General features: G+C 47.2%; 1 protein-coding gene and 1 pseudogene across 1 annotated transcript in view; one reads left to right on the forward strand and one right to left on the reverse strand.

Moving 5' to 3' along the window:
- Positions 1–23,095, reverse strand: part of PIK3C2G (phosphatidylinositol-4-phosphate 3-kinase catalytic subunit type 2 gamma) — a 1,914,223-nt gene that overhangs the window by 464,084 nt on the left and 1,427,044 nt on the right. The window lies entirely within an intron of this gene.
- On the forward strand, positions 17,385–22,361 carry LOC147751613 (methyltransferase-like 26 pseudogene; annotated as a pseudogene).

Consider the following 23,095-nt stretch of genomic DNA (forward strand, 5'->3'; position numbering starts at 1 on the left):
TAATACAAACTACTGGGGGCATCTCCCGGATGATGACCGGCTCGTCATACCGCCCTTTGGGGGCTCTAATTCAGATATATAAGGCCCAGGCTAGGGGGGCGATTATGTATGGGGCCGAATTGTGGGGCCATATACCCTGCCGGAACCTGTCATTAACAGAAAATAAGTTCATAAGACAGATAGCCGCACTCCCACCTAGTACCCCGCTCCTCCCCTTGAGGCTTGATTTAGGGCTACGACCATTAGCTGACGAGATAAGTCTGAGACCCATAGCCTTTTGGCGTAGGCTGTGGAGCAGCAACGATCTCGCCGACTATAGGGCGGAACTGGTCGAAATACTGAATCATCCCAAGGCGCTTAGCATTCCCTGGGTCAAAAATATTCAAGTTACTTGTCTCGAACTGGGGCTCCCCGATTTGTGGACTGAGCCGGCGATTGTAGCACCAAACATCTCTAAGAGGTCCCTGGCGAATTTGCACCATGAACACAAACGGGCAAGGGCCCAAGCTACACAGCCAGACGGGTCCCTATCATCTGTGTTCCTGCAAAGCAAGGATCTCTATAGATTTGAGAAAGCATTGGATCCTATCTATCCCACACTTGCTAGGAAGCTGTTTCTCCAATGGAGATACGGCACATTGCCTTTTCGGTCCTTCACAAGCTCCTGGTCATCGCCTCCCTCCACAAAGTACTGTCCTGTTTGCGCTGACAAAGAGGAAAACGACTTGCACGTGGCCTTCTTTTGCCCAGCCTACAAGGCAGCTAGAAAATACTGGCTCCTCCCTCTGATAAGGAATTTGGGTGGCAGGGAATACGCACCAATGTACAGGATTTTAAAATCCGATGTTTCTGGCCCAACTGTTTTTGCACTTTCCAAACTCCTTACTAATGTCTGGTATACGCGTAATCGTTTTTTAAAAATGCTGGGTAGTACCTAGAAATTCTTCTCTTTTTTAAGATGTTTTAAGTCTGTATAAGATCCTTTTTAATACATGTACCTAATATTTTACCTGTTTATGACAGAGTCACATGTGATTTTTATTGTACTGTGTTTCTTTTATGACCGAATGGTCGAAATAAAGATTGGAAATGAAATGAATAGTGGCAAGAGGACCCATATTGGATTGTGCTAGTATCATCTGCTTGAGTGGGACCTGGACTGTAACTGCTGTACTGAGCTCTTGGGAGTTTTAGAAGTGACCCATAGAAACTGCTTTAAAAGGACGTAAAAGGTGGGAGTTGCAAAAGTTTTGACCGCCAGTGTACCAGAACTAGCCACCCAAGGCTATCCGTACAAGGTGTAAACATTTCTGGCAAGAAAATTAGGTTGTTCTCACTCTGAGCTTTTGCCATATGAAAGAAGGTTTAAACAAAACTTTGTGGCTAAGGTATCCAACACTGATGCACCCTGCCTTTTTATGGCCTCAAGGTTTTGTCCATCATAGGTTTTGGAGCACCCAAACATTCCTAATGAAGAATCTTGGACTGGGTGAAGGTGCTTAGAGTGTTCTGACAGCAATAGGAATTTGTTCATCTCAAAATTTTAATTTTCACTGTTAGAGAATTTCTAGCCTAATTCAATAGCTTCAGCAAAACTTCATCCAATGGCTAGCCTACTTCGAAAATACATTATTGGATATAGCCTTCAACCTTGTTCGCTGGAGGATATTTACTTCCAAAAAAAGACTAAGTCAGAATGTTAAAATGTTACTGATGCAGAAGCACATCTGTGCTGCCACCAAAGGAGCGAATCCCCAAATGAGTACTCGAAGAAAACTGAAACCCTTCCTCCCAACAATTTCAGGCATGCAGTGCAAGCCTTAATAAATCCTAGGCTAGATTATGGAAATGCTACCCTCTCTGGAAAGCCCATATCCAAACTAGCACCACTAAGGGCCTCGATCAACACTGCTGACAGACTCATCAACAGCTCAAACAGAAACAACCACATCACCCCTGATCTAAATTCCCTCAACTGGATCCCATAAGAAGCAAGAGTTCAGCCCAAAATTGCCTGCATGAAAGATAAAGCCCATCACTTCAAAACACCCAAGTATATTGCTCAAACCTTTGTAATGTAATGTATGTGTTCTTGTAAAGCGCACTGCTGCCCTGAAGCGTCGTGGCGCTATAGACCGCTGGGGAACCCGTCCTGGCTATCCCTGTGAGATGGTCCCTACTGGGTATCTCCAAGGTGAAACCAGGCATCCCCGGCGAATGTGGGGGGCCGTTGTAGAGATGAGGCAAGCTAATGCCCGGAGTTGCCGAGTGTGATCCCTTATTAGAGTAGGCATCGAGGCGAGAATTATCGAGTCCGCCGACCCTGGTCCACGACCCTGCCGCGTCGGGAATTGAACCCTGGTCCCGGGCCGTTCTCTGCTTTCGGGTCTGCCACCTTTAACCAATGAGCCACACCACTCTGCTGTACTTTCTGGTGGCTCCAGCTCCTCCAGAAGCTCTAACACTCTTCTTTTGAAACCACAGAGAATCCTTAAGAAGAAAACTTACAACTGAGCCTTCTATGGGATGGTCCAGAGAATTTGGAACACCTTGCCCCTGAAGTAAAAATGAATCATTCAGCTATTTCCTGTGAGAAAGAAGTCAAGCCCTCCTTATGAACACATTCCTTCTGTAGATTTCAGGATACCTTTTCTCCCTCAACCACACTCTAGACTACTGTCACCGACAACCTCCTGGTTCTCATCTTACCCAGCCCAAACTCTATCCTCACATTTATTGACATTGCCTATGGGTTTTACTTAACATTCTTTTTTAATTTTATTGAATGCTCCCCTTTAATTTGTGAATCTTGTAAAGCGCCCCCTCCCTTCCCTGGTTGACACCTATAAATTGATACTGATTTTATTGCTATCGCCGTTTTACTCTTTGTAAATCTGTAAAGTGCTCTGATTAAGCATGGGCGAATTTTGCGAATTGGCAATTCGCGAATTGGCAATCCGCAAAATTTGCGAATTCGCTCAAATTTGTGGATTTTTTATTTTTGCGTGTTCGCGAGGCGCTTTGCGTGTTCGCGGGTGTTCGCAATTTTTTTTTTTTTTTTTGTCTGCTTAATCACTGCCACCCTCTTGTTTTTTATGCCCATCTGCCCTCTGTACCACTTGTTTCTGTGCCCTTCTGCCCTCTGCCCCACTCATTTTTGTCCCCTTCTGCCCTCTGTCCCACTTTTGTGCCCTTCTGCCCTCAGCCCCACTTAGAATGGCGCTGGCAAGCTGCCAGCGCCATTCTAAAATAGCTAGAAATAGCTTCAACGGAAAGCACTAATAGATAAAGTAAAGCAGGTGCTCCAGTTGAAGGTCAAATTAAGTTACACAATCATTAATCACCCAAAGTTTGGGGTGATTAATGATTGTGTAACTGAATTTGAGCAGCACCTGCTTTACTTTATCTATTAGAGCTTCCTGTTGAAGCTGACTTTTGTAACTATTTTAGAATGGCTCTGGCAGCTTGCTGGCGCCATTCTAAAAGAGTTACAAAAGTCAGCTTGAACTTTTGACCCAATCCGTTCCGTTCGCGGATTTTGCGGGAAATTCGCGGATTGCAAATTTACCGAAAATCCGTGAAATCCGCGAGTGGAACGGATTTTCTGCTCATGCTTAGCTCTGATACTTGCAAGGCTCATGTTTGTGCTATAAAAGCGATCTAAATAAATAAATAGACTGAACCGAGTTTGAGTATCGCTGTTTGCTTCAACTGGCGCCCAGGTCCAGGTAAACAGCACCTATAGACTCTATGGTGTGATAAAATCCTAAATTTACTACTTTTTATGTTCACAGAAGGCATTTATTAGTAGTTAAGTTAGGACTCCTTTGTGAATACCGAAAGTTATAAAGTAAGCACTTTGTCTCTGTTTAGTAGTAGTAAAGTTAGGAGTTCTAACTTGACTACTGCTAAATTTTATCTCAGATTAGTTCTGTGAATCGGGCCCTATGTTCTTTCTTGGTGCTATTTAACAATAAAACTTTAAAAACCCATATTTCTGGTTCCTCTTATTGAATTTTATTCATTTTTGTGTCCTTTTTCTTTTTAAAATTTGCTTTATTATAGAAATGGGTTGTGGGATTTTTATTACGCTGTTTTTAATTGCTTTGGTACTTTGAAATAATGAAAACATTTTCTATGAGTTAAGCCTATCAGCTCTGGGCAATAATTCCCAGGGGTTGAGACCCAGGTTTGTTTATTGAAACTGTGTGCTTCATGTGGCAAGTTCTTGGACATACTATTAGGCAAGGACTCTCATCTGCTCCCAAAGAATAACTGTTTTCTTACAACCGATAAGAGTAGAATACAATGCGGATACAGTGAGAGATGTGGAAGATGAGTAGTGACAAGAGAGCAGAAAGGAGACAGTTGGTCAGTGTTAGAAATGGGATCTTTGGTTGGCTGAGTCTTTCGCAAAAGCCAGGCAGAGACCACCACTCTAGTCAGGGCAAGGGAGTTACACGCCAAGATAACCCCTGCTCACCCCGTTGGTAGCATGGCACGAGCAGTAAGGCTTAGCCCGGAGGCAATGTATAAAGCATTTGCGCACGCACCCACCAGCAACAACATCACAGGCCCCCCACAAAGGGAACTCCACACAAGGTTATATCAAAAATAGCCTTTGTATTCTCACAACACATTAGAATAGTAAACACATTATGTACACTGTGCCAACTGGCACAGGGCAAAATTTACAGGGTATTATTTACACTTGACAGGGCTACGTGGGCTACTGTCAGAATTATCACAGAGTGAACTTGGTAAAGAAATAGTGAAAGAATATATATGAACTTAGAACACAGCCAGTAATCACTGGCAGACACTATACTCAGCATCAACCTGTAATATAAATCATCACTGGCACAGTATCCTACAAGTCTAAATACATTAGACCCTGACCACTTAAATAAAAATTACACTAGGGGCTTAAATCACACAGGTAAATATAATCTCCCTAATACAAACCAAGATAGGTAAAACAACCTCATAGTCATAAACCATATTTTAGAGGTATCAAAATAGGTTGGGAAAAAATACTATACACAATACGTTTCCTAGCACCCAAAAAGCATTAGCACATAAATCACATTAGGGCCTGGTGCCCAATAAATGGAACAACCCCCCGGGCCAACTGGCCACCCACAAAGGGGCTCAAATGCTTTATGTCCATACAAGTCAATGCTGCTGCCTAAGCAGCTAAGGCCAAGGGTGCCACTGCGCACAACGTAACCATTGCAGCTGCCCACTACTTTCTGGGCAGCTGAGAAAAATAACTGGGAGGCCTAAACGAGGCAGCTGGCACTAAGTGCTGCGCAGCTGTGGAGGCCAAGGTAGGGCGAAGAAGTGCCTTTCACTCCTAGATTCAACAAGAGCATGTCCCCCTGAAAGAAAAGCCCTAAACGGTGCAGCTGCCCACTACTTGCTGGGCAGCTGTGAATCAGCAAAGGCAAATGGGGCATGGGCTCTCCCTAGCCCCAAATGACTGTGCCCCATGTGGGAGCCCCTCAGGTTCTGAAAATAATCATGTGCCATGGAGCACACTGGATCCTCAAATAGTAAGGCCCTAATAAAGAAAAGGACTTGCCCCCAATGTTGGATGAGCATTGCACTCTCTGTGCAGGGGAATCACTGCTAACCGTGACTCTAAAACAACTGGGGCCATGCTGGAGCGGCTCGCAATGGTGGACCCGGTCTGGGAACAACCACGGGCCCTCACTGGCACTTGAAGGGGCCACTTAAAACACAAAGCAATGCCCCATCCCTGGAGCGCGATGGCTCTGGGGGAACACAGGCCCCCAGTACCTCAGGACGAGCCCTTGAAACCAAAGGTGGGCATCAGTGGAGTGGCCCGCAATGGCGGGTCCGCTCATACAAAAAAGAAAATAAGAGCTTGTGCCACGTGGGAACGTCCCGCTCTCCTGGCGGGCCCGCTCAAACTCCGCCTCTCCCCACTGTAGTGTAGTTCCTATATTCCCAATAGGCTTTGCTCATTAGAATAATATATCCCATAGATGTGACGTAGGACTTATGTCTACTAGGTCTCTTTTGAATATATTAGACTTAATTATGAGTGCCAGCTAGCTCAGAGGTCACTAGAAACTTTCTCGAGTTCACAGGAAGGGATTAGTTTCTGACAACCTCATAAACATGACAACTTTGTTTCCCCAAGATAAAACTGATCTTCAGAGTTGTGGAAACAATAGATAGATATTTTACTCAGTCATTCGTGCATGCAATAGAGAGACGGGCGTTTTCAAAAACAAGTATTTATTGAACAGTCTTCTTTCTCATGCAGAAGAAATTAACTGCTACAATCACGATACTGGCTGTAAAGTATAATACATACAGCAAGAAGAGTATTACAAAATATTACTGTAAAAACATGGTATGGTTTCTATGCCATAAAATACATACATAAATAAATAAAGACTAAAAAGTACTCAACTGGTGCTTCTAAAATACGCCTACCCCGATGTACCTAACGTAAATCTAGTACAAGGGAAGAAGTAAGTGTGGTGTAGCACATGTTTAGTATTATTTTGCCAAGAATCTATCCAAGATTTCTCTTAGGGTCTAATGAGCTCCGTACCTTAGTTTAGAATGAAGGAGATCAGTCTCAGGACTCGATTTCCCAACACCCTTCAAGGGGAGCTTGGAAACACTGGAGCTGGATTTCTCGGCAAGAGAAAAGGCAGCGTCTCTCTCAATGCGTCTGCTGGAGGGTCGGCTTCCTTCGGCACTTGCTGTAGCGGGATGCGTTGGGCAAGTAGATAGTCGAACTGCTCCAAACCACTGTGTGTTTGCATGGGCAAGTGAGGGCATATTTATACCTTGAAGGTGCCGAGTTTGAAGTAAAGGTGGACATAATGTCATTAAAGAGTCTCAGTTCTTTGAAAACTCCATGAGTTCTTGGACAAATCAATATTCAAGCAAGGGGAAGTCCCTAACTGCTGAAGCCGAGTTTTTGAAGGAATCGTTGTGGATTTTCGGAACTAGTGGACGTAGTCATGCCGTATTTGGACTGTATGAGCTATATCAAATATGGTTATGCTTTCTATGCCTATATAAGGACACAGTGATTTATACCTATATAAGGGTAAATTACACTAGGGTCCTAAAATGCTATACAACACCACCAGGTCCAGCCCTGACTCACTGGGCTGCTGTTGGAGGCGTCTCTCCTTCACCAGCTCGGGGCAGGTATCCACTTCTGGGGCTCCCTCCAAGACATGGGAGCCATGCAGCACTTGCGCTGCATCCTGCTGGTTGCCCGGGGCTCTGCACAGCTCACAAGAGCCCCGGACTCGGGAGGCCATTACTCTGCCCCTTCTCCCTTCTCTCGAGTCGGCGGGCACGGGACTTCCCTCTCGAAACAGTAAGTCCTGCCCGCCGTCAGGCACTACGGTGCCTGACTTCCTGCTTTGCCGCAGGCTGCAGCGACGATCTCTTTTGCCCGCAATACCGAGGGGTAGGCACTCTCGGCCACAAAAATAAAGCTAGGAGTGGGGTGGGCAGCCACTTGGGCTCCCATGAACGGGGTGGGCACCTGCATGAATTTATAAAATAATTCGAAGACACAGCGTGGGCACCTGCGCACTGGGAATCAGTAAAGCGGGCATAATGCAGGCTGCGCATCTGCAAGGCATGAGAGATGGGGGGAATCCCTACGAGGAGGATTCCCTCAGCCCGGGCTGCAGCTCTACGCTGCTCAGCCCCCAGGCTCTCCCTCGCTAATCACAGAAAGCAAGCAACGCGCTCCAAGGGCGCAAGGGCAGCCTAAAATCCATAAGGCTTAGCACCAAGGAGGCAATAAGGATCCAAGAAGTCCTGGGCATCAGGGAGGGTGGTGTAGGGCCCAGGGGCTAGCACACTGGGTGCTCCAGCTAGGAGACAGTCCCCATGGCGGTCCCTTCTGGGCCCCACCAGCAGCAAGCCCTCCTCTGTCAGGATCCAAAAGTAGAATGGGCCCCAAGAAGTCCTCCAGGCATCCAGGAGAAGGACAGGGCCCAGGGAGGCAAGCCTTCCCCTGGGCCCAAGCAGCAGCACACCCCTGGTAGATTCGAGTACAGAACAAAAACATTTTACATTTTTATACACACATTTCCTTTGACTCCAAAGGTGCAGGCAAGGGGCGAACCAGAGGCAACTGGTTCTGGAGCACTTTGTTTTGCTCAACCCCTCTCCCTATTCACAGGACAGGCCAGGGACATCAGACACATCACAGAGGGTGGAGCCAGCATTGTGGAGGGAAGGCCCAGCCTTATTCAGGTCCCAGGTGCAACTTCTGCCTCCCATCTACATGCAGATCTCCCCATTCACCACCGGGCAGACCCATCCTGACTCCTGGAGCCCCGTACACCAGCCAGCTCCTGTCAATCACAAGCCAGACAGCCAATTCACAATTACTGTACACAGAAATGCCAACTTCTAAAAGTGGCACTTCTACACTAGACACATTAAATATGCGCACACCGTTATGCAGCATTTAATCTCACGAGTTCGCACATACCAACTCACCCCTGCACTCCCCACACATCAGGAACTACCATGGACACACATATCCCCCATGCATTCCTATGGGATGGCAGGCAAATCTCACCACACGCACTCAGAGAGCGCACACACTTTACACTGGGCCACAGTGCTAAAGTGCGCAGAGACCAGAAATTAACTAACATCATGTCATTATTAAAGGCAGAAAGTTCAGGGGTGAACCTGCCAAAAGGGCCAAGTCCAACACAACCCCCTTCCAGCCAAAACGCAGGGCAGACCAATCACCACTGTGATGGGCTTCCCTGCTTGGGGCGATAGAACACTGACGCAGGCCCTCACTACAGGGACACACTCCGGTTCTATGCCACGTAGTTCCACAAAACAAACCTACAAACAAACAAAAAATCAGGCCTAACTAGGCTACCCCACTAGTACTCTCTAGTTGTCCCGGGCTAGGACCAGGCCCTAGGCCACCCAGATACCACTGGTACTTGCCAATCCACAGAGTGGGGTTAGTAACCCCTGGCATACAATAGCCATTCTCCACCCTCCTTTTTAGTGTAGTTCCAAATTACCACTGATCCTTCAACCTAGGGTCCGCACCTTCAGGCTGACCAGAAGGGTTGTGCACTCTCCTAGGAGAAGCACCCTCCAGAACACAACTCTCTCACCAGTTTAGGACCTCTCTCCATCAACTGGTATACCACCTGGGATCCACATTCACCGGATGCACAGGGGTCAGAGGTGAGATACTCCCTCCCTCTGCACCCCCTTTTAGAGTTCTGTACCCTCCCACTGGAGAACAGGGTCCCTCCACTTAAGGTAGGCCCCACCTGCTCTCAGGGTAGTACTACTACAACACTCAGCCAAGGACCCTAAAGATCCCTGCTAGGTCTGTACAACCCCTGCTAGGAAACACAGGGTCTCTTCACTTAAGATGAGCCCCACCTGTGTTCACAGGGGTACCCTTAGAAGGCAAAACCGTCCAGGACACTGATTACAGTCACCCTGCCGCCCAGGACAGGCAAACACCTGAACCTTGCTCCCCAACCTAGGGACGCTACTGTTTGGTCAGATGCCTGGGAAAACAGGACTTCACTAGTGGGACATAAAAGTAATGTCCAGGACACTGCTTACAGTTGCCCTTACGTCCAGATCCGGAACCACCGGCTACCGGCTCCCTAACCGAGGGACGTACCCTTTGGTCAGATGGCTGGCGAACAAGGACTTAACACGGGTGACATATAATTAATTTGTTGTATGACAGTTTGCCTGGCGCATATCTCACAACCTCCTGTCCAACTGACAGTGTGTACAAGTCCCCAGGACAGAAGTGGTGCCACATTGGCCAATCATTGGCGACACAGCACTTCCAGCTGGCCTCTGACCCACTGGTTTCCACTGGGGACTCTTTGCCCCTCTCACTCTTCCTTCTGGACTTCTGCACCCTCCCAACTGGAGCAGTACCGCCACACACCAGAACTACGGTAACCCTGCTTACAGATGTTCCACATTCTCTAATCACTGGGAGATCCTCCTCAAATGGTCTACAAGTACAGCCTAGGCTCCTCACCTGGTGTTCCCTAAAGAAACCATCCAGGTCCTGAGACAGGGTTTCAGGCACATGGAGACACGCAGTCCCACCCACTCCTTCTCCTCAGAGACAGGACGTGGGCCTCTACACCGGGACCTAGCTGGGCTACTCTGAACCTCTTCCACCACTCTAGACTGGAAGACACCTCTGCCACTCCTTTTGGAATCACTCCCCGATGCAAGCTTCTTATTGTAGAGAACTCACGCCCAATCAACCTGCAAGCTCCTTATTTCAGAGAACTCACACCCAAGTATTCAGCAAGCTCCTTATTTCAGAGAACTCACACCAAAGTATTGAGCAAGCTCCTTATTTCAGAGAACTCACACCAATGTATTCAGCAAGCTCCTTATTTCAGAGAACTCACACTCACTCATCCAGTGCAAAACACCATTCATCCACACACACCTCCCCCAGACCGGTGAGACAGTATCTACTGTCCCTGAATCTCAACCTGCACCCCTCTTACTGAGCACCAAGTACCACACTCTGGGAACGGGATGGGGAACACATGCACTGGACACACTTTAGATGCCTCCACTGGATCCCACCCTTACTGGTGAATCCAGAAAACTCACACTGCACTTGGGGGATAATCTACCCTCCCGAGCTAGTGACACCATACCAATTAAGTCCCCACTGTGGGCCAATCCAAGAACCAGGACAATGGCTCAAGGGCAGTCTCTCCTCCAGATTATCTTGTTTCTGTCCTTGGCAGGATACCCAACTCATTTGCAAAGAAATGACATTTAGAACCAACTTAGAAACAATGATCCCTTTTCATGTGACTATCTAAAATGCAGAGTTTTGTATTGGAGCCAATTGTCGGTGTGGTACTGCGCAAACACAAGTCATAATCCTCACCGCTGACTCCCAGTGTTAGAAATGGGATCTCTGGTTGGCTAAGGCTTGCGCAAAAATCAGGCAAAGACCACCACTCTAGTCAGGGCAAGGGAGTTACACACCAAGATAACCCCTGCTCATCCCCTTGGAAGCATGGCACGAGCAGTAAGGCTTATCCGGGAGGCAATGTGTAAAGCATTTGCGCACGCACCCACCAGCAACAACATCACAGGCCCCCCACAAAAGGAACTCCACACAAGGTTATATCAAAAATAGCCTTTGTATTCTCACAACACATTAGAATGGTAAATACATTATGTACACTGTGCCAACTGGCACGGGGCATTATTTACATGGGATTATTTACACATGACAGGGTCACATGGGCCACTGTCAGAATTATCACAGAGTGAACTTGATAAAGAAATAGTAAAATAATACATATGAACTTAGAACACAGCCAGTAATCACTGGCAGACACTATACTCAGCGTTAACCTGTAATATAAATCATCACAGGCATAGTATCCCACAAGTCTAAATACATTAGACCCTAACCACTTAAGTAAAAATTACACTAGGGGCATAAATCACACAGGGAAGGATAATCTCCCTAACACAAACCAAGATAGGTAAAACAACGTCAAAGTCATAAACCATATTTTAGAGTTATCAATATAGGGTGCGCAAAACATACTATACACAATACATTTCCTAGCACCCAAAAAACATTAGCACATAAATCAAATTAGGGCCTGGTGTCCTATAAATGGAACAACCCCCCTGGCCAACTGGCCTTCCACAAAGGGGCTCAAATGCCCTATGTCCATAAAAGTCAGGGCTGTGGCCTAAGCAGCGAAGGTCAAGAGTGCGCCACGTCGCACAACCTAAACGTTGCAGCTGCACACTACTTGCTGGGCAGCTGAGAACAATAACTGGGAGGCCTAAATGAGGCAGCTGGCAGTAAGAGCCGCGCAGCTGTGGAGGCCAAGGTAGTGCGAAGGAGTGCGTCCCACTCCTAGATTCAAAAAAGAGCATGTCCCTCTGAAAAAAAACGATGCAGCTGCCCACTACTTGCTGGGCAGCTGTGAATCAGCAAAGGCAAATGGGGCATGGGTTCTCCCTAGCCCTCAAACAAATGACTGTGCCCCATGTGAGGGCCCCATAGGCTCTGAAAATAATCATGTGCCATGGAGGACACTGACTCCTCAAATAGTAAGGCCATAATAAAGAAGAGAACTTGCCCCCAACGTTGTATGAGCACTGCACTCTCTGTGCAGGGGAATCCCTGCTAACCGGGACTCTAAAACAACTGGGGCCACGTTGGAGCGACCCGCAATGGCGGGTCCGCTCCGGGAACAATGACGGGCCCTCACTGGCACTTCACGGGGCCTCTTAAAACACAAAGCATTGCCCCATCGTTGGAGCGCAATGGCTCTGGGGGAACATTGACCCTGGGACCTCAGGACCCCCATAGGGCCCTTGGAACCAAAGTTGGGCATCAGTGGAGAGACCCGCAACGGTGGGTTTGCTCATACAAAAAGAAAATAACTTGTGCCATGCGGGAGCGGCCCGCTCTCCTGGCGGGACCGCTCAAACTCTGCCTCTCCCCACACGGTGCATCCCTGACTCACTGGGCTGCTGTTGGAGGCGTCTCTTCTTCACCGGCTCGGGACAGGTCTCCACTTCCGGGGCTCCCTCCAGCGCATGGGAGCCCCGCAACACTCATGCTGCTTCCTTCTGGCGGCCCCGGGGCTCTCCACAGCTCACGGGATCCCCGGGCTGCGGGAGCCCATTACTCGCCCACTTCTCCCTTCTCTCGCTGCGGCGGGCGCCGGACTTCCCTCTCGAAACCAGAAGTCCCGCCTGCCGTCAGGCACTACGGTGCCTGACTTCTTACTTTGCCGCGGGCTGCTGTGGCGGTCTCTTTTCCCCACATACCAAGGGGTAGGCACCCTCAGTCAGAAAAACAAAGTTAGGAACGGGGTGGGCAACCGCTTGGGCTCCCATAAACGGGGTGGGCAACCATATGAATTTATAAAATAATTCGAAAAGGCAGGGTGGGCACCTGCGCACTGGGAATCAGTAAAGCGGGCATAATGCAGGGTGGGCACTTGCAAGGCATGAGGAGGGGGGAATCCCTGCGAGGCTCTCCCTCATTACTCACAGAAAGCAAGCAAAACACTCCCAGGGTTCAAGGGCAGCCTAAAATCCATAAGGCTTAGCAACAAGGAGGCAATAAGGATCCAAGAAGTCCTGGGCATCAGGTTGGGCAGTGTAGGGCCCAGGGGCCTGCACATAGGGCGCTCCAGCAAGGCGACAGTCCCCATGGCGGTCCCTCCTGGGCCCCACCAACAGGAAGCCTCCCTCTGCCAGGATCCAAAAGTAGAAGGGTCCCCAAGAAGTCCTCCAGGCATCCAGAGGCTGGGCAGGGCACAGGGAGGCAAGCCTTCCCCTGAGCCCCAGCAGCAGCACGCCCCTGGTAGATTCGAGTACAGAACAAGAACATTTTACATGGGGTCACAGCCCCTTTTTATACGCACATTTCCTTTGTCTCCAAAGGTGCAGGCAAGGGGTGAACCAGGTGCAACTGGTTCAGGCGCACTTTGTTTTGCTCAGCGCCTCTCCCTATTCACAGGACAGGCCAGGGATATCAGACACACCACAGGGGGTGGAGCCAGCATTGTGGAGGGAAGGTCCAGCCCTATTCAGGTCCCAGGTGAACTCCTCCCTCCCATCTACATGCAGATCTCCCCATTCACCACCGGGCAGACCCATCCTGACTCCTGGAGCCCAGCACAACAGCCAGCTTCTTTCAATCACAAGCCAGACAGTCAATTCACATTAACTGCACACAGAATTGCCAACTTCTAAAAGTGGCACTTCTACACTAGACACATTAAATCTGCGCACACCTTCATGCAGCATTTAATCTCACAAGTTCGCACATACCAAACTCGCCCCTAAACTCCCCACACATCAATAACTACCATGGATACACATATTTCCCATGCATTCCTATGGGAGGGCAGGGCAATCTCACCACACGCACTCAGAGAGCCACGCACTTTACACTTGGCCACAGTGCTAAAGTGCGCAGAGACCAGAAATCAACTAACATCATGTCATTATTAAAGGCAAAAAGTTCAGGGGTGAACCTGCTAAAAGGGTCAAGTCCAACAGTCATAAAGTATGTCAGTGAAGCTGCAGAGTGTGAGGTACCAGGAGGAGATGTAGATGTAGGATGTGGAAAGAAAGTTGTAGGTGAATTGCAGGGATATTGGTAGGGAAAGATGGTGGCCTTTGGATGAATGGAAAATGGATGCAAGTAATAGGATGTAGAGGACAAGAGAGAGTAGTTGCAAAAATTATTTCTCTTTTGAGTTGGGTAGAAGGCAAGAAGGGTGGGAGTTTAGCACTGATGTAGTGGCCGTTCCGTCCTCTCTAGGTTCAGAGTACTAGAAGTATTTCTACAATGTTATTTGTTTTTCACAGGTCCTCATTGGGGAGGGAAGGTGATTTATGGGTAGAAAAAGACTCTTGTAGGAGCCATTGAGTGGCCGAATAACTGTAGCTATTGGTGGGAGCCCAGGAGAGAGAGTCACGGGGAAGAGTGGTGGGGAATGGGGGTCATTGTTAAAACAATGCAAGTGATTCTGGGATATGTCACCTTCATTATTTAAAAACTTGTTACCAGTGAAAAAGTTGGAAATCACAAAAACGTAAAGTTGAATGTTTTCTGCGACTAGCTTTAATTTCCACAGGTTGCCGCTGGATAAAATGCGGCATCTGCTGTTTATATCTTCTTGGCATTCAGGCACAGAACCATTCCACCTAATATGTAGAAATATTTCATTCTCGTGCGGGTTCTAAGAGTTCATGACTAATCCAAACTCAAACGAATTACCTATGTCAATTAAAACATAAGGTACGCGAGGGACTTTGGGGTTAAGAGATCAAAACTGTGTTATTAAAAGAGACGTTGCTTCAGTCTGAAACAGCAGCTGGTGTAGTTTTATATCAGCTATCCCGAGGGCCACACAGCTAATGTGGAGCTCAATTGAATTTGTTAGCAATCCGAGCGAAAGCAGAAATGCATTTGGGATTGCTTAACCTTCCTGATCAAAGGACAGGAACAACAGCAGTTGAGGGATGTTCGATTTCAACAGAAGGATAGGTACAGCAAATATAACAAAAACGAATAACATGATGCATTATCATCAGTGAAACGTGAATTTTTAATTAGTGACTTTTATCAATAGACAAAGGTAACAAGGTTACAGAAACTTACAAAATATTTTTTTATCTTATGAAAAATACATTTTACGAAATAATATTTATACCCAGTGTAAATATTATTTCGAAGCAACTAACATTGTTCGGTGCTCTCGGCGATAAAAATTGTAAGAGGTGAACGGCGCATAAGCCTTAGCTTTGCAGTGGTGTAGCTAGACCATTTGCTGCCCGAGGGGGTCCCTGCGTTTGCATGTAAGAGGGGGTGGCGGGGACTCCTGCATGTGCCGACCTGTGTGGGTCGCAGGTTGGGGCGGGGGGCCGCCCCAAAACTTGCCCCTTTGCTACGCCAAAGCCTCATCAGCGATAGAAAGCGGTATATAAATACAATTTCAGAACAAGGCCTGTCCAAGGATTTTTTCCTCAGCAACTGTAAACACATTTAGTATATTTTTATGCGGTGAATCATATCGGCATAATCGTTGATTACACTGGGGAAAATCAACCAGCAGTAAGGGTCTGTGGAGCCTAGAATCTAGTGGAACATCTAGACAGCATTGCGTTTGTTTAACACGTTTGTGAGGTGATCCATAATTAATGCCAACCAATTATGTCCTAACATACAATTTATCTACACCCAATGAGACTCTTGACTTAGATGAATCACAGTTCCATACTACTTAAGTATTCAGTTAATTCGGTAGGTACACTGTTTTCCTAACATATGTAAAAACATTACTTTAAACACATGGTATGATCAAGAACTGAAGCAAACTAAATCGAATCTGGGAAAAAACATCTTTAAAACTGAGCTAAATCTAAACACCCACACGCTTGGAATTAATTTCGATCTAACAGAGAACCCCACAATAAATGCAGAATTACAGAAAAATGTAATATGTTCATACTAAATGGTATTAAAATATAGAACAAGAACATATAAAGCTTTTGAAACACATCAAATAAATAACCTATTGAATCCTGTGACAACCGTGGTCCAGAAGTACCAAATTTGTCCACTAAAATTATCTGTAAAATTTCTAGAATGTAGTCAGAAATTAAATCCTCTTTTCAGTTTGGCAGTACTTATGCTTTGTCAAATTACACAAGTTACGGCTACCCCTAACATAAAGCCACTCCAATAAATGTGCAGCACAGCTGCATTATGGAACACCCAGTATATTGCTATGTTGAAGAAAGTGCCACTTTTTAGGTCGAGCAGACCTACCCTCAATGCGTGAGCATTGAAGGTGTCTTTAGGTCGAGCAGACCTACCCTCAATGCGTGAGCATTGAGGTGTCTGCTTCAGACCTTTTGTGGCCCGTATTTAGGAATGTAGACAGCTACCAGACGCGCGCTTTGACGAGGTCAGATTTCACCTCGGGAGCGAGCGTCTGGTAACTGCGCATGCGCGAATCAAATCCCTTGCTCACACACACACACAGGCAGCCCCCACCCCTATGCACGCACGCACACACACACAGGCGCGCGCATGCACACGCAGGCATACGGCACACATACAGGCACCCATACAGGCACACTATCCCCTACCTCGCATTCTCTCTCAATCACACAGTCACGCATGCGCACACACATGCACACACGCACACACACGCGCACACACTCCCCCCCCTCCCCCACCCACCCCAGGCATACACACAGGCACGCACGCACGCACTTCACATCAGCCCTGGGCCCCACTCACCGACTACGCTCTTCCGGCGGGGCTCATCTCGCGCTCCGCTCCTCGCGGCGCGTCTCCTCTTCTCAATCGGGGCTCCCTTAGGTCCGATGAGCCCCGCAACAGGCACCACACTCCTCCTTCTCATGGCCCCCTCCTGGGGACCCGGGCTACCTCGGACCGGCAGGGCGCTCCATGCGCCGGCAGCTCGGGAGGCGGGACTTCCGGTCGGCCGCGACCGGATTGGCCGGCCGGCCAAGAGCTTCCGGGTCGCCGCGGGACTTGTTTTCCGGAGGGGTTGAATTTGTTTGAACTACAATCCCCAGTAACCTTTAATGGGCGTATCTTGTTTCGGTTCAAGAGCCAGTATCTAGCTTTTGTCTACCGCTCCTTAAGCGTCCTTGCACTCTATTTATTTTGCGCGTGTGTTCTTCAACCATTTTGTGTCCCCTTGCGATTTCTTAGCATCCGATGCGCAGGGCTTCCCTTAAGAGCAGCAACTTCCTTCACAACGGTTACTCTTACTTTTCGAAGGACTTTTAGGATGTTGTCTGTGGCTGCCGCCGATAGAAACAAACAGCCCATCCTGGATGTGCTCCGAGGCTGCGTGGATCCCTATGCCCCCGTTGTCCACGTCCTGGAGGTGGCCTCCGGCTCTGGTCAGCATGCTGCCCACTTTGCCCAGGCATTGCCCAATGTAAGAGGGCAGCCGTCGGAAATGGATAAGAAATGCATAGAGAGGTGAGCTGTGGCACAATATTTTTTTGCAAGTGGAGTGCGTCTTTAGACCGTATATTTGGTATTAGCACGTTATCCCTGTCAGTGTTTCCTGTGACTTATGATATGCTGTGGGCATGTTGTTTTTAATGTTTCCGTGTAAACACTGACAGAGAACACTACAGAGACAGTGAACAGACTTGAACTGTAATAGTGAAAAGGTGAAGCTTAGTCTCAGCCACTAATAATAGATTGGGCTTCATTCCAATCCATTGCCGTTTGCCCTCAGCATCACTCCAGACAAGGGGGCAACATATGCACATTATATGTGTCCTTACTTCACTATGAACAGTCCGACCAGTGCCAGGCCATGGTATCTTTTGCCAGAAACACAGCAATCTATTGTGCCCCAGTCACTACTAACTCTAGAACAGAGAATGCTATGAGTGTGTGGATCTCAGAAATGAATATCGAGACAGTGGTTCCTAGAAGCTGGGCAAGAAGCACACTAAACATTGAGAAAGAGAATACACTGGAATTTTGACAGGAAACCCCCTGACACTTGTTTCTCTGTGGGCTCTCACTTGTAATGGGGGCACTAAGGTCTATAAACGGAGTTTTGCAGAATTATAAACTACAAATGTATGTGTGTGTGCGTGTCCTTGTGTGCTTGTTTGTGTGTGTGGTCCTGAGCTGATAAGCAACTGCTCCACCTTTAATGAAATGTGCGGGATTGTTTTGTGGTCAATGTTTTCCGCACTGTGCCTTTGCTCCGAATCACTGAGCAGCAGCTACAGTTTGTGTATGACATACAACGCTCCTTGCTGTAATCAAAGCGTGCCTAGTACTCCACACTACACATATTCTCCTTGGCTTCCACATGCCTGAGTGAAAGTAGCTTTTTTGGAGATACTAGAGATAGGTAGAGAACTGCTGCTTGGTGGTGATAACAACCCTTTTCCCCTTCCACTGACTTGGTTCCCCCAGGCTGCTTGCTCGAGCCAGGGTCACTCCCTCTGTGCATTGCCCTATGGCTCAGAAAGCGATGTTTCTCCATTTTTTCCCCTCACCCTCACACCCGCTCACATACCCTCACACACCCTCACCCACACTCACTCTCTCACTCACCCTCTCACACCCTCTCACACTCATCCACCCTCTCACCCACACTCACTCTCTCACTCACCCTCTCACACCCTCTCACCCTCACACACCCTCACACCCCCTCACCCTCACACCCCCTCACCCTCACACCCCTCTCCCTCACACCCGCTCACCCTCACACCCCCTCACCCTCACACCCCCTCACACCCCCTCACCCTCACACACCCTCACCCCATCAACCTCACCCAGTCACCGTCACTCTTCCTCACCCTCACACCCTCACCCTCACACGCTCACAACCCCACACCCTCACCCTCAGACCCCCACACACACCCTCACCCTCACACCCCCTCACCCTCACTTCCCCCACACACCCCCTCACCCTCACACCCCCTCACCCTCACTTCCCCTCCCCCTCACTCCCCCTCACCCACCCTCACACCCCCTCACCCACCCTCACACCCCCTTACCCTCCCTCACCCTCACTCCCCCTCACCCCCTCTCCCTCACACCCCCTCACCCTCCCTCAACCTCACACCCCCTTACCCTCCCTCAACCTCACACCCCTCACCCTCACACACCCTCACCAGCATAGCATAACAAAACATAGCATAGCATAACAAAACACAGCATAGCATAACAAAACAAAGCACAGGATAGCAAAACAAAACATAGCATAAGAAAACAAAACATAGCATAGCAAAACACAACAAAGCATAGCATAGCATAACAAAACATAGCATAACAAAACAAAGCATAGCATAACATAAAGCATAGCAAAACAAAACAGTTTAACAGAACATAGCATAGCATAACAAAACACAACAAAACATAGTAGAATAAAGCATATCATAACATAACAAAACATAGCATAACATAACATAAAACATAGCATAGCATAACAAAACATAGCATAGCATAACAAAACACAACAAAACATAGCATAGCATAACACAACAAAGCATAGGATAGCAAAACTAAACATAGCCTAGCATAACGAAACAAAGCATAGATTAGCAAAACACAACAACACATAGCATAACAAAGCATAGCATTGCAAAGCAGAGCAAAACATAGCATAGCATAACAAAACACAACAAAACATAGCATAACAAAACACAACATAGCATAGCATAACAAAATAAAGCTTAGGATAGCATAACAAAACATAGCATAACAAAACATAGCATAGCAAAACAAAGCATAGCATAATAAAACACAACAAAACATAGCATAGCGTAACAAAACATAGCATAGCAAAACACAAAAAAACATAGCATAACAAAACACAACAAAACATAGCATAGCATAACAAAACAAAGCAGAGGAGAGCAAAACTAAACATAGCATAGCATAACAAAAAAAAGCATAGGATAGCAAAACACAACAACACATAGCATAACAAAACATAGCAAAACACATCAAAAAATAGCATAGCTTAACAAAACACAAAAAAACAGCATAGCAAAATAAAACATATAATAGCATAGCAAAACATAGCATACCAAACACAACAAAACAGATCATAGCATAGCTTAACAAACCATAGCATAGCAAAACAAAGCATAGCACAATAAAACACAACAAAACATAGCATAGCATAACCAAGCATAGCATAGCAAAACATAGCATAGCATAAGAAAACATAGCATAGCATAACAAATCCAAGCATAGGATAGCAAAGCATAGCATAGCATAACAAAACAAAACATAGGATAGCAAAACAAAACATAGCACAGCATACAGCATCACTCCGCACCACCACAGCATCACTCAGGGGCACCACAACATCACTATGCGCTACCACAGCATCACTGAACGCCACAGCATCACTCGTTTGCCATCACAACATCACTCAGCGCCACCACAGCATCAATCCATGCAACCATTCAACAACACCTGGTTCAAATATGTTCTCTCAATGTTCCAAGCTTTATTACAAATGTAACAAAAGATGTTAATATTTCACTTCTGTTCTTGGATTTTCGTCACAATAAAATACACTGAACATAATCTTCACAAAAATTATTTACAAAACTTTAAGCTATTGCCATTATAAATTACAATAACTTCTATTTAAGTATTAATTATTGGAAAAAAATTAAAAGCCATTCTTATTTGTAATATCAATACATGTAAGTCACGTAAATACAACACATATTGCATTACAAAGGCTATAGGTGTCACATTTGCAAAAGTTATAACTATTAGCATTGTAAATGACAAAGCTATTATTTTCGCTATTTCCAAAAACAAAACATAAATAAAAAAATTGTCATTTACAATACAAATAGCTCAAACTTTCCTAATGCGAGACCTATTGCATTGCAAATGCTTGTTTGCATAGGCATCGTTTGAGAATGTCCCCCTTCTTACACAGGGTTTGTGTGCCTCTTTTTCTGTGGTCCCTTCCATTTTTTTCTAACTGGTATGGTTGTTTTTTGTTGAACTCAGCACACTGGGTCAATGCTGCCCAGGCCCCAGGTTATGTCTTCTGACCTCTAACACATGGTTAAATTTGTTAATCCCCAATTGTCATATTTACCTTTACAGCAAGGCAGTAGTATATGATGCAGGAAAATACACCATTGGCATGGAACGTTGAATGTCATCTGTTAATCAATCGAACATTATTTGTAAAGCACAGCTTCTCACCCCTTGGGGTATCCAGACATTGGAGGTCACAGGGCCCTTGTCAAAGAGCCAGGTCTTGAGCCCCTTCCTGAAGTCGGCGAGCAAGGGGGAGGTTCGTAGGTGGAGGCGGTTTGGTAGGAGAAGGAACGACCTTGGCAGCGACTCTGACAGATGCAGGGGGCATGTGCGGTGGATGGGAGACTGCTGTCTTGTCTGTGTTCGGTTTTAGGCAGTTGGACCTCATCTAGTCAGCACTGCTTGTCGTGGTATTCTGGAAGTTGGTTCTAGTGGTGGCAGGGTCCTCTGTGAGGGAGAGGATGAGTTGGATGTTATCGATGTATGAGATAATGGTGAGTCCATGGGTGCGGATGATGTTGGTCAGCGGAGTCATGTGGGTGGTGATGAAGGTGGGGCTGAGGAGGAGCCTTGGGGGAGGCCACATAGGATACTCTTGGGCTTAGAGGTGAAGGGTGGTAGACGGATCCTCTGTGTGTGTCGTGTGAAGGAGATGATCCACTTGAGGGCATTATCCATGATGCTGATGTGGTGGAGTCTGGTGATGAGGGTGTGGTGGATCCAGTGTCGAAGGCCGCTGAGAGGTCAAGGAGGATCAGGGCTGCATAATCCCCTCAGTCAAAGAGGAATTTAATGTTGTCAATTGTGGCGATCAGGGTTGTCTTGGTGCTGTGGTTGGAGCAGAAGCTGGATTGGGAGGCGTCAAGCAGGTTGTTTTGTTACAGGTGTTTAGTGAGCTGGTGATTGAAGGCTTTCTCCGGGACCGTAATGGGGAAGGGGAGCAGCATGATGGGGTGTTAATTCTTAAGTTTGCTAGGGTCAGTAGAGAGTTTTTTCAGGAGCAGTTTGGCCTCTTTGTGCTTCCATGTATCAGGTACGGTGGCCGTAGAGATAGATGAGGTAAGGATGCTAGTGAGGGCACCTTTGATATCCTTGCTTCCCAGATTGAAGACGTGGTGGGGGCAGAGGTGTGATGTTGCTCCGGAGAGGATCGAGTGAGCAGTTTCCAATCAGTGAACAGGTGGCTGTGGGCAGCATCGGTCAGTGTTAGGAGATGTTCACGGTCGGCAGTTTGTGGGTAGAAGTTGCTGTAGACGTTAGGTATCTTATTGTGGAAGTAGCCTGCCAGTGCGCTGAGAGAGAGCCTGTTAGGGGTGGATTGTGTTCTCGGTGGCAGATGTGCAGGAGATTTCTCTGACGATGCTGAAGGGTTGCTTTGTGTGGTTGGCGCACGCTTGATACTGTTGGTTAGAGCGTCCTCCTTGGCTTCCATGAGGTAATGGTGGTATTTGCTGCCGGCTGATTTGAATGTGGTGAGGTCTGAGGGGTCCCTGCTGGAGCGCCATCATCACTCCAATTGATTGCATTCACACTTGAGGGGTCTAAGTTCAGGCATGAACTAGCTGGCGTGCTTGGCGGATTTGTTTGTGCTGGACCCATCTTATGGGTGTGGCTGTGTTGGTAGAGTTGGACATCCAATCAGAGAAGTTCTGGACAGCGAGCTCGAGGTTGGTGGTGGGGTCTGGTCTGGTGGAATTGAGGGTGGTGCTCCATTGGGTTTCAGTGATTCTGCTCCATCTTCAATAAGAATGGATGGGGGATTTGGCAATGGGTTCCGGTTCTCCTGTGATAGTGACGTCATAAATACTGTGGTCGGTCCATGTCAGCGCAGTTACATAGGATAACTCGATTCTGTCACAAGGTGTGAAGATGGGATGCTAAGTCAATCAATCAATCAATCATCGCATTTATATAGCGCAGTACTCACTCAGAGGGTCTCAAGGC

The sequence above is a fragment of the Lissotriton vulgaris genome, chromosome 1_1, assembly GCF_964263255.1.
Source record: "Lissotriton vulgaris chromosome 1_1, aLisVul1.2, whole genome shotgun sequence".
Lineage (NCBI taxonomy): Eukaryota > Metazoa > Chordata > Amphibia > Caudata > Salamandridae > Lissotriton > Lissotriton vulgaris.